The following is an 11,047-nucleotide window of genomic DNA, read 5'->3' on the forward strand; positions in this document are numbered from 1 at the left end:
AGAAGGTCAAGGCAGGTAGTGCAGGAGTCCCTGGAGGGCATCCCACTTTCTAACTGGTATTCAGTTCTGAGTACTGATGGGAGAGAGGGTTCCTCTGGAGAGTGCAGTGAGAGTCATGACCAGAACTCCATGGGTGGCTCAGCTGTGCAGGGAGGGAGGAGAAAATACAAGCGAGCAATACTGGTAGGGGATTGTATAGTTCGGGGAACAGAAAGGTATTTCAGTGCTCGCAAACCAGGTTTCCTCCTTGGTGCAAGGACCATGGATATCACTGAGTGGCTACAGAGCATTCTGGAGGGCAAGGATGCACAGCCAGAGGTCGTGGTCCACATTGGTACCAACGATATAGGAAGAAAGAGGGATGAGATCCTTCAGGCTGAGTTTAGGGAGTTAGGAAAGAGATTAACAAACAGGACCTCAAAGGTAGTAATCTCCAAATTACTCCCAAGGCCACATGCTAGTGAGTATAGAAATAGGAGAATACACCAGATGAATGCATGGCTGGAGAGATGGTGCAGGAAGGAGGGCTTCCGATTTCTGGGGCATTGGGACCAGTTCTGGGGAAGGTAGGACCTATATAAGTCGAACGGTCTACACCTGAACAGGACCGGGATGAATATCCTTGCAGGTGCTGTTGGGGATTGTTTAAACTAATTTGGCAGCTTGATGGGAACCTGAGGGCAGTTTCAGACATGGCAATTTCAGGGCAGGGAACGGGAGGCAGAAAATTAGCGAATGACTCTGAAAGACAGAAGAAGCAAAGTTTAAAAAGTGTGCAGCAGAGGAATTTGGCAGTGTTAAAGGATATTTATTTATTTAAAGAGGCAACTTGATTGAAACATATCAGATCCTGAGGAGTCTTGAGAGGGTGGATGTGGAAAGGATGTTTCCCCTTGTGGGAGAATCTGGAATTAGGAGTTACTGTTAAAAAATAAGGGGTCACCCATTTAAGACAGAGATGAGGAGAATTTTTTTCCCTCAGAGGGTGGTGAGTTTTTGGAACTCTCTTCCTCAATAGGCGGTGGAAGCAGAGACTTTGAATATTTTTAAGGCAGAGGGACATCGATTCTTGATAAGCAAAGGGGTGAAAGGTTATCGGGGGTCGGCGGGAATGTGGAGTAATCAGTTCAGCCGTGAACTTATTGAATGGGGAAGCAGGGTCCAGGGGTCGAATGGCCGACTCCTGCTCCTAATTTTTATACTTGTATGTATATTCATATCAACCTGCAAGTCTTTGGCTGTGGGAGAAAACCGGAGCACCCGGCGAAAACCCACAGGGAGAACTTGCAAACTCCACACAGGCAGTACCCAGAATCGAACCCGGGTTCCTGGAGCTGTGGTGCTAACCACTGCGCCATTGTGCCCACACATGGTAACACAATATCATTGCAATAAGGGAAACTTGACTTAAAGAGGGCAAGAATGGCAGCTCAACATCTCTGGGTATAGAGTTTTCATGTGGCATAGGGATAAAAAAGGTGGGAGTGTAGCATTATTAGTTAAGGAAGGCATACAGCTTTGAGGAGGGATTATATGCTAAATGAATCATCAAATGAGGCCATATGGGTGGAGCTCAGAAATAAAAAAGGGGCAGCCACACTACTAGGAGTGTACTGTAGACCCCCAAATAGTGAGAGAGAGATAGAAGAACAAATATGTAGGCAAATTGCTGAGTGCAAAACTATAGGGAAATAATAGTTGGGGATTTCAACTATCCCAATATCAACTGGGATACAAACAGTGTGAAGGGCACAGAGAGCACAAAATTCCTGAACTGCATTCAAGAGAACTTTAATAGCCAGCACATCACAAGCCCAATGAGAGGAGGCACAATTCTAGATGTAGTCTTCAGTAATGAAGCTGGGCAAGTAGCAGTGGGTGACCATTTTGGAGATAGCTTTTTTTTATTAATTCATGGGATTTTGGGCATCGCTGGCCAGGTCAGCATTTATTACCCATCCCTAATTGCCCTTGGGAAGGTGGTGGTGAGCTGCCTTCTTGAACCGCTGCAGTCCATTTGGGATAGGTGCACCCACACTGCTATTCAGAATGGAGTTCCAGGATTTTGACCCAGTGACAGTGAAGGATCAGCGATATAGTTCCAAGTCAGGATGGTGTGTGTCATGGTGGGGAACTTGCAGGTGGTGGTGTTCCCATGCATTTTCTGCCCTTGTACTTCTAGTTGGTAGAGGTCACAGGTTTGGAAGGTGCTGTTCAAGGAGCCTTGGTGCATTGCTGCAGTGCATCTTGTAGATGGTACACACTGCTGCCACTGTGCGTCAGTGGTGGAGGGAGTGACTGTTTGTAGATGGGGTGCCAATCAAGTGGGCTGCTTTGTCCTGGATGGTGTTGAGCTTCTTGAGTGTTGTTGGAGCTGCACCTATCCAGGCAAGTGGAGACTATTCCAACACACTCCTGACTTGTGCCTTGTCGATGGTGGACAGGCTTTGGGGAGTCAGGAGGTGAGTTACTCGCCTCAGGATTCCTAGCCTCTGACCTGCTCTTGTCGCCACGGTATTTATATGGCTACTCCAGTTCAGCTTCTGGTCAATGGTGCCCCTAGGATGTTGATAGTGGGGGATTCCGCAATGGTAATGCCATTGAATATCAAGGGGAGTTAGTTCGATTCTCTCTTGTTGGTGATGGTCAATGCCTGGCACTTGTGCGGCCCGAATGTTACTTGCCGCTTATCAGCCCAATCCTGGATATTGCCCATGTCTTGCTGCATTTCTACACAGACTGCTTCAGTATCTGAGGAGTCATGAATGGTGCTGAACATTGTGCAATCATCAGCGAACATCCCCACTTCTGACCTTCTGATTGAAGGAAGGTCATTGATGAAGCAGCTGAAGATGGTTGGGCTGAGGACATTACCCTGAGGAGCGCCTGCAGTGATGTCCTGGAGCTCAGATGATTGACCTCCAACAACCACAACCATCTTCCTTTGCGCTAGGTATGACTCCAGCCAGTGGAGGGTTTTCCCATTGACCTCAGTTTTGCTCGGGCTCCTTGATGCCATACTCGGTCAAATACTGCCTTGATGTCAAAGGCAATCACTCACACCTCACCTCTTTTGTCCATGTTTGAACCAAGGCTGTCATGAGGTCAGGAGCTGAGTGGCCCTGGCAGAACCCAAACTGAGTGTCACTGAGGCAGGTTATTGCTAAGCAAGTGCCGCTTGATGGCACCTTCCATCATTTTACTGATGATTGAGAGTAGACTGATGGGGCCTAAAGTGATGGAAGGTGTCACCAACATTGCCATCAAGCAGCACTAGCAGATATGTCCTTTAGGATTCGGCCAGTAGAGATGCTCCCGAGCCACTCTTGGTGATGGACATTGAAGTCCCCCACCCAGAGTACATTCTGTGCTCTTGCCACCCTCAGTGCTTCCTCCAAGTGCTGTTCAACATGGAGGAGTACTGACTCATCAGCTGAGGGAGGGCAGTAGGTGATAATCAGCAGGAGGTTTCCTTGTCCATTGTTTGATCTGATGCCATGAGACCTCATGGGGTCCAGAGTCGATGTTGAGGACTTCCAGGGCAATTCCCTTTCTACTGACACCTCTGGTGAGTCTGTCCTGCCCGTGGGACAGGACATACCCAGGGATGGTGATGGCAGTGTCTGCGACATTGCCTGTAAGGTATGAATCTGTGAGTATGACTATGTCAGGCTGTTGCTCTCCCAACTTAACACAAGCCACCAGATGTTACTAAGGAGGACTTTGCAGGGTCGACAGCGCTGGGTTTGCCATTGTCATTTCTGGTGCCCAGGTCGACGCCGGGTGGCCCGTCTGCTTTCATTCCTTTTTAATGACTTCGTAGTGTTTAGTTTCAACTGAGTGGCTCGCTCGGCCATTTCAGAGGGCATGTAAGAGTCAACCACATTGCTGTGGGTCTGCAGTCGCATGCAGGCCAGACAAGAACAGCAGATTTCCTTCCCTAAAGGGCATTAGTAAACCAGATGGGTTTTTACAACCATCAACAATGGTTTCATGGCCATCATTAGACTTGCTTTTTAATTGCAGATTTATTATTTGGATTTAAATTTCAATGGTGGGATTTGAACCCACGTCCCCTGAGCAATACCCTAGGTGTCTGGGTTACTAATCCACTGACAAGTCTACTGACAAGACCACTACGCCACCACCACCCCGAGTGACCATGCTCCAATTAGTTTTGGCATAATCATGTAAAAGGACAAAGATACAACAGAAGTAAAAGTTTTAAATTGGGGGAAGGCAAATTTTACAAAACTGAGAGGTGACTTGGTGGATGTGGACTGGATACAACTACTTGAAGGAAACACCAAAGATGTTCTATCAGTACATTAAGAGCAAGAGGATAACTAAGGAAAGGGTACGGCCGATCAGAGATGTACAAGGGAACGTATGAGTGGATGCAGAAGATGTGTGTGGGGTTCTTAATGAGTTTTTGTCTCTGCCTTCACAAAGGAGAGGGATGATGCAGACAAAGAAGAGGAGTGTGAAATATTAGATACGATAAGCATAATGAGAGTGGAAGTACTAGAGAGTCTGACATCCTTCAAAATGAATAAATCACCAGGGCCGGATGATTTGCATCTGAGGTTGTTACAGGAAGCCAGGGAGGAAATAGTGGATGCGCTGAGGATCATCTTCAAATCCTCACTGGATATGGGGGAGGTGCCGGAGGATTGGAGGTCTGCAAACGTTGTACTATTATTTAAAAAGGATGTGAGGGATAGGCCAAATAATTATAGGCCGGTCAGTCTGGCCTCGGTGGTGGGTAAATTATTAGAATCAATTCTGAGGGACAGGATAAACTGCCACTTAGAAAGGCACGGATTAATCAGGGATAGTCAGCATGGATTTGTTAAGGGAAGGTCATGTCTCACTAACTTGATTGAGTTTTTTGAGGAAGTAACAAGAAACATTGATGAGGATAGTGTGATGGATGTGGTCTACATGGATTTTAGTAAGGTCCCACATGGCAGACTGGTCAGTAAAATGAAAGCCCATGGAATACAGAGGAATGTGGCAGGTTGGATCCAAAATTGACTCAGTGACAGGAAACAAAGGATAGTTATCGACGGATGTTTTTGCGAATGGAAAGCAGTTTCCAGTGGCATTCCACAGGGCTCAGTGTTGGGTCCCTTGCTGTTTGTGGTATATATTAATGATTTGGAATTAAATGTGGGAGATATGATTGGGAAATTTGCTGATGACACAAAAATTGGCCGTGTAATTGATAGTGAGGAAGATAACTGTAGACATCAGAATGATATGAATGGATTGGTTGAGTGGGCGGAAAAATGGCAAATGGAATTCAATCTGGAGAAGTGTGAGGGAATGCATTTGGGGAGGGCAAACAAAGCAAGGGAATACACAATAAATGGGAAGATATTGAGAGGGGTAGAAGAAGTGAGAGACTTTGGAGTGCATGTCCACAGGTCCCTGAAAGTGGCAGGACAGGTAGATAGAGTCGTGAAGAAGGCATATAGAATGCTTTCCTTTATTGGCCAAGGTATAGAATAGAAAAGCAGGGATGTAGTGCTAGAACTGTATAAAATGGCGGTTAGGCCACAGCTGGAGTATTGCGTACAGTTCTGGTCATCACATTACAGAAAGGACATAATTGCTCTGGAGAGAGTACAGAGGAGATTTACAAGAACGTTGCCAGGGCTTGAAAGTTGCAGCTATGAGCAAATATTGGAGCGGCTCGGGTTGTTTTCCTTAAAACAGAGGAGTCTGAGGGGTGACTTGAATGAGGTGTACAAAATTATGAGGCGCCCAGACAGAGTGGACAGTAAGGACCTGTTTCCCCTGGTGGGGAGGTCAGTTACCAGGGGGCACAGATTTAAGGTGATTGGTAGAAGGATTAGAGGGGACATGAGGGGAAACGTTTTTACCCAGAGGGTGGTGGGTGCCTGGAATTCGCTGACAGGAATGGTGGTGGAGGCAGAAGCCCTCAACTCATTTAAAAATACCTGGACATGCACCTGATGTGCTGTAACCTGCAATTCTACGGATCAGGTGCTGGAAGGTGGGAATAGATTGGGTGGCTAGTTTTTTCGGCCTGAGCAAACGCGATGGGCTGAATGGACTCCTTCTGTGCCCTAATTTTTCTATGATGCTATGGAAATTGCCAGCACTGACACAGATCATTTCATTAGTACATTGATATTGGACTGACTATAAGGAGAAGCTAGTTAAACACATAATGGTGAAAGGAATGGAAGATAGCATTGGTTGTTCCAGATGAAGAGGGATAGACAGAAGTGTGGGTACAGCAGACTTCAGACAGTAATCAGCCCTTTCAGATACTGTGGGTGGCTCTGAAAAGAGCCTTTGCGTATTTGAAAAAATTCTGGCAGATTGACTTGGTTTTGGTGCCCGGAGCGCTGGTTTTCTTGGGCAGCAACACGGCCTGGATATTAGGCAGCACCCTACCCTGAATGATGGTCACCCCTCCCAGCAGCTTGTTGAGCTCCTCATCATTGAGGACGGCCAGCTGTAGGTGGCTGGGGATGATGCAGGTCTTCTTGTTGTCCCGGGCCGCGTTACCGCCCAGCTCGAGGATTTCAGCGGTCAGATACTCGAGCACAGCAGCCAGATAGACCTGGGCTCTGGCACCCACACGCTCAGCATAGTTACCCTTTCTCAGGAGCCTGTGAACACGGCCCACCGGGAACTGCAGTCCAGCCCGGGAGGAGCGAGACTTGGCCTTGGACCGAGCTTTCCCGTTGGTCTTTCCTCTTCCAGACATTTCCACAATCTCACAAATACTTTCACAATGAATGGATAATTTCGTCAGCATTAAACATACACATGGGGTAGTCAGGATGGTCGAGCAGTCTGAGACGGTTCATTCAGATCACAATTCTCTCTGCAGGGGTGGGTTCAAATTCCCCTTCTGATAAGTTGTGTTTTGACATGACTAGAGGTATTTGGGAGTAGCGATGAAGAACAAACAGAGATCATGAAAGAATATTGACAAGCAAAATCAAAACAAATCCAAAGATGTTTCATCAATACATTGCAGTCAGAGGCAACTGAGGAAAGAGTAGGGCCCATCAAAGACCTAAAAATGTAACCTATGTGTCAGTGTGGAAGATGTTGGTATGTTTATTAATGAATATTTTACTGTCTTCACAAATGAGGGGGTGATGCAGATATTGTAATTAAGGAGAAGGAGTGTGAAGTATTGGACATGATAAACTGAGGGAGAGAAGAAGTATAAATGGGATTAACATCCTTGAAAGTGGATAAGTCATCAGGGCCGGATGAAATGTACCACAGGCTGTTAAAAGAAGCCAGGAAGGAAATAGTGGAAGGTCTGACCATCAGTTTCCAATCCCTCACTGGACACGGGTGTGATGTCAGAGGATTGGAGGTCTCGTAACACTGCAATAAAAGCAAAATTCTGCAGATGCTGCAAATCTGAAATAAAAACTAGTTGCATTGGAAATACACAGCAGGTCTGGCAGCAACTGTGGAGAGAGAGAAGCAAAGTTAACGTTTCTGTTCTGATGAAAGGTCACTGACCTGAAATGTTAACTTTGTTTCTCTCTCCACAGATGCTGCCAGACCTGCTGTGTATGTCCAGCACTTTTTGTTTTTATTGCTAACATTGCACCATTGTTGAAAAAGGAAGCGAGGCAACAATTAAAGGCCAGTCAGCCTAACCGCAATAGTGGGCGAATTATTGGAATTAATTCTGAGAGACAGGATAAACTGTCACTTAGAAAGGCACAGATTAATCAAGTACCGTCAGCATGGATTTGTTCAGGGAAGCTCCTGTCTGAAGAACTTGATTGAATGTTTTTGAAGAAGTAACAAGGAGGATTGATGAGGATAGTGCAGTTGATCTGATCCACATGGATTTTAGCAAGACTTTTGACAAGGTCCCACATGGAAAACTGGTTAAAAAAAATAAAAGCACATGGGATCCAGGGGAGTGTAGCAAGCTGGACACAAAATTGGTTCAGTGGCAGGAAACAAAAAGGAATTGGTTACAGGTGTTTTTGCAAATGGAGGACTGTTTCCAGTGGTGTTCCACAGGGCTCACAACTAGGTCCCCTGCTTTTTGTGGTATATATTAATGATATGGACATAAATGTAGAGGGCACAATCAAGATGTTTGCAGATGAAACAAAAATTGTCCGTGTTGTTGATAGGGAGGAGGATAGCTGTACACTGCAGGAAGATATCAATAGACTGGTCAGGTGGGCAGAGAAGTGGTAAATGGAATTCAAATTGGACAAGTGTGAGGTGATGCATTTGGGAGGTCAAAAAAGGCAAAGGAATACACAATTAATGGGAGAACACTGAACGGTGCAGAGGAAGTGAGAGACGTTGGAGTGAATGTCCACAGATCCCTGAAGTAGCAGTACAGGTCAATAAGGTGGTTCAGCAGGTATATGGAATCCTTTCCTTTATTAGCTGAGGTACAGAATATCAGGGTGATCTGGGTATCCATGTCAATAAGTCACTGAAAGCTAACATGCAGGTGCAGCAAGCCATTAGGAAGGCTAATAGTATGTTAGCCTTTATCACAAGAGGATGTGAGTACAGGAGTAGTGAATTCTTGCTTCAATTGTACAGAAACTTGGTTAGACCGCACTTGGAGTACTGTGTGCAGATTTGGTCTCCTTACCTTAGGAAGGATATTATTGCCATGGAGGGAGTTCAACGAAAGTTCATCAGACTTGTTCCTGGGATGGTGGGACTGTTCTATGAAGAGAGATTGGGAAATTGGGGCTGTATTCTCTAGAGTTTCAAAGAATGAGAGGTGATCTCATTGAAACCTACAAAATATTTAAAGGACAGTCAGGGTAGATGCAGCTAAGATGTTTCATCTGGATGGGGAGTCGAGAACCAGAGGCTCAATTTCAAAATAAGGGGGAAGCTCCTTAGGACAGAGATGAGGAGAAATTTCTTTGCACGGAGGGTTGTGAATCTTTGGAATTCTGTACCCCAGAGGGCTGTGGAAGCTCAGTCGTTGAGTATGTTTAAAGCAGAGATTGACAGATTTCTAAATACAAATGACATCAGGGAATATGAGGAAAGTGTGGGGAAAAGGGCATTGAAGCGGATGATCAGCCATGATCATATTGAATGGTGGGGCAGGCTCGATGGGCTGAATGGCCGACTCCTGCTCCTATGTTCCTATGTTCCTAACTCCACATGATCGGCGAGGCACAGCCTCAGGCCGACTTGTCAGGTGGTGTAAACAGATATCACTGCTTCTGATCTTCACCAGAACAGAGAGTGAGATGTAACATTGATCATCAAACAGACTGTGAGAGAATACAACAGAATAAAACACATGGAGAGACACTGTGGAATAACAAATAGATTTGATTGGAACATTGACTTTGACTGGAATGGATAAAACACCAGAAACAGCAGATTAAATTGGGATTCTCATCATTATATTGATCTGGGACAGAAAAGAGAAACTGATGGAAAGAAGGGAAGAAGGAAGAAAAGAAAGGATGGAACTGTTCAGTTTTTTCAGTTTTTTCACTTGCCCATCAAAGCTGGATAAAAAAAAAAGTTGCAAATAACAGAGAATTTCACCAAAAAGGGAGATTAAATGCTGCCGAAACCTTGGATCGAAGGATGCCCCAACAGATCACCTATTTAACTGTCTCCTCACTGGGGGATTTCAATCAGTGAGTAATATTATTCTCTACCTTTCTTTGTTAAATGAACCCAGAACTGTCACTTGGAATTAATATCTGTGTTCCGACTCCTGAGTAATAAAATTGTGAGTTTCTCGATATTTTCGGGACACATTTCCTCCTGAAAGAACTAAGAACTCTTTTCTAATTTACACAATACTATATACACATTCATCAAGCCTCCTAAGCTAGCATCCTTGGTGCTGCTCTCTCCTCCCAAACCTCATCTCCTGTGACTGTTACATCATCACTCTGACAGTGGGAGTGATTGATCCCAATGTCTTCAGCATTAACCCTTTACATCCTTATACTACACTGTCTATCCAAAAAAATGGGTGGAGGGAACTTGACTTATCGAAACACTAACAGCTGCCAGTTGAAAATCAACTCAAACCCATCAGCGAGAGAGAGAGAGACTGTCAGAGAACTTCCTGCATCCAGTCCTGACCCTGTCACACTCAGCAGATGCTCACCCAGTCCCCACTCTCATCAACACTGAACATTGTTACCGAGACACTTCAAATACTGTTTATAAAAGGCTGGAAAGGTCAAAGTTCACACAGCTTTATTGAACAGAACAAAGTTTAATATCTTCTGACCGTTTCTCGGTAACCACATGAGACATAGGTTTTCTTATTTGGTTCCTTTGATTTTTCTTGTTGCTGACTGACAAATATTCCAAACCTCAGAACAACCCTCCCACTTGCGTCATGTCCCAATCTCAGTCACAAGCAACACAGACATCGCAGTCACACTTTCCTTCAGTGACATTCATGTCGAGCTGTTTTCCAGGTTGAATGCAACTGTGAACAAATTTGAATCAAAGAAGTTGCCTTTGAAATATCAGGACTGAATTTCTGTCGAAGGAGGAACAGCCATTCCAAACTAACATCCTTCACAAGGCTGTGACGAAAATTCATCATGTAATTTGAATTCTCACTTAAAGTTCAGTAGACACAGATGGAAGCGATTGATAAGGTAACTTCGACATCACAAATGCAAAACAAGGCTTTACTGGGAATTGAACCCAGGATCTCCTGTTTACAAGACAGGTGCTTTAACCAACAAAGCTACAGAGCCAGATGCTGTGAAAGTTAAAATCAGAGGAGTGCACTATTTATTCTCATATAATAACAATATCAAAGCAAAATACAGCAGATGCAGGAAATCTCAAATAAAAACAAGAAATGCTGGAAATACTCATCAGGTCTGGCAGCATCTGTGCAGAGAGAAGCAGAGTTAACGTTTCAGGTCAATGACCCTTCTTCAGACCCTTCTATATATTCTCATCCCACTTCTCCACAGGTCACAACATATATTTTAACTTTTCCCACTTCCTGAAACAGTCAATCATTTACTGTATTCTTCCCAGAATAGAAGAC

The 11,047-nt window shown here is 44.9% G+C and overlaps 1 non-coding gene across 1 annotated transcript; it reads right to left on the bottom strand.

The window, feature by feature from the left end:
- Positions 1-10,671: 10,671 nt before the first annotated feature.
- On the bottom strand, positions 10,672-10,745 carry trnat-ugu (transfer RNA threonine (anticodon UGU)). Its single transcript has one exon. It is a non-coding gene; the product is annotated as a tRNA-Thr (tRNA).
- Positions 10,746-11,047: the final 302 nt, after the last annotated feature.

This window comes from Heterodontus francisci, unplaced genomic scaffold (assembly GCF_036365525.1).
Source record: "Heterodontus francisci isolate sHetFra1 unplaced genomic scaffold, sHetFra1.hap1 HAP1_SCAFFOLD_51_2, whole genome shotgun sequence".
Classification (NCBI taxonomy): Eukaryota; Metazoa; Chordata; class Chondrichthyes; order Heterodontiformes; family Heterodontidae; genus Heterodontus; species Heterodontus francisci.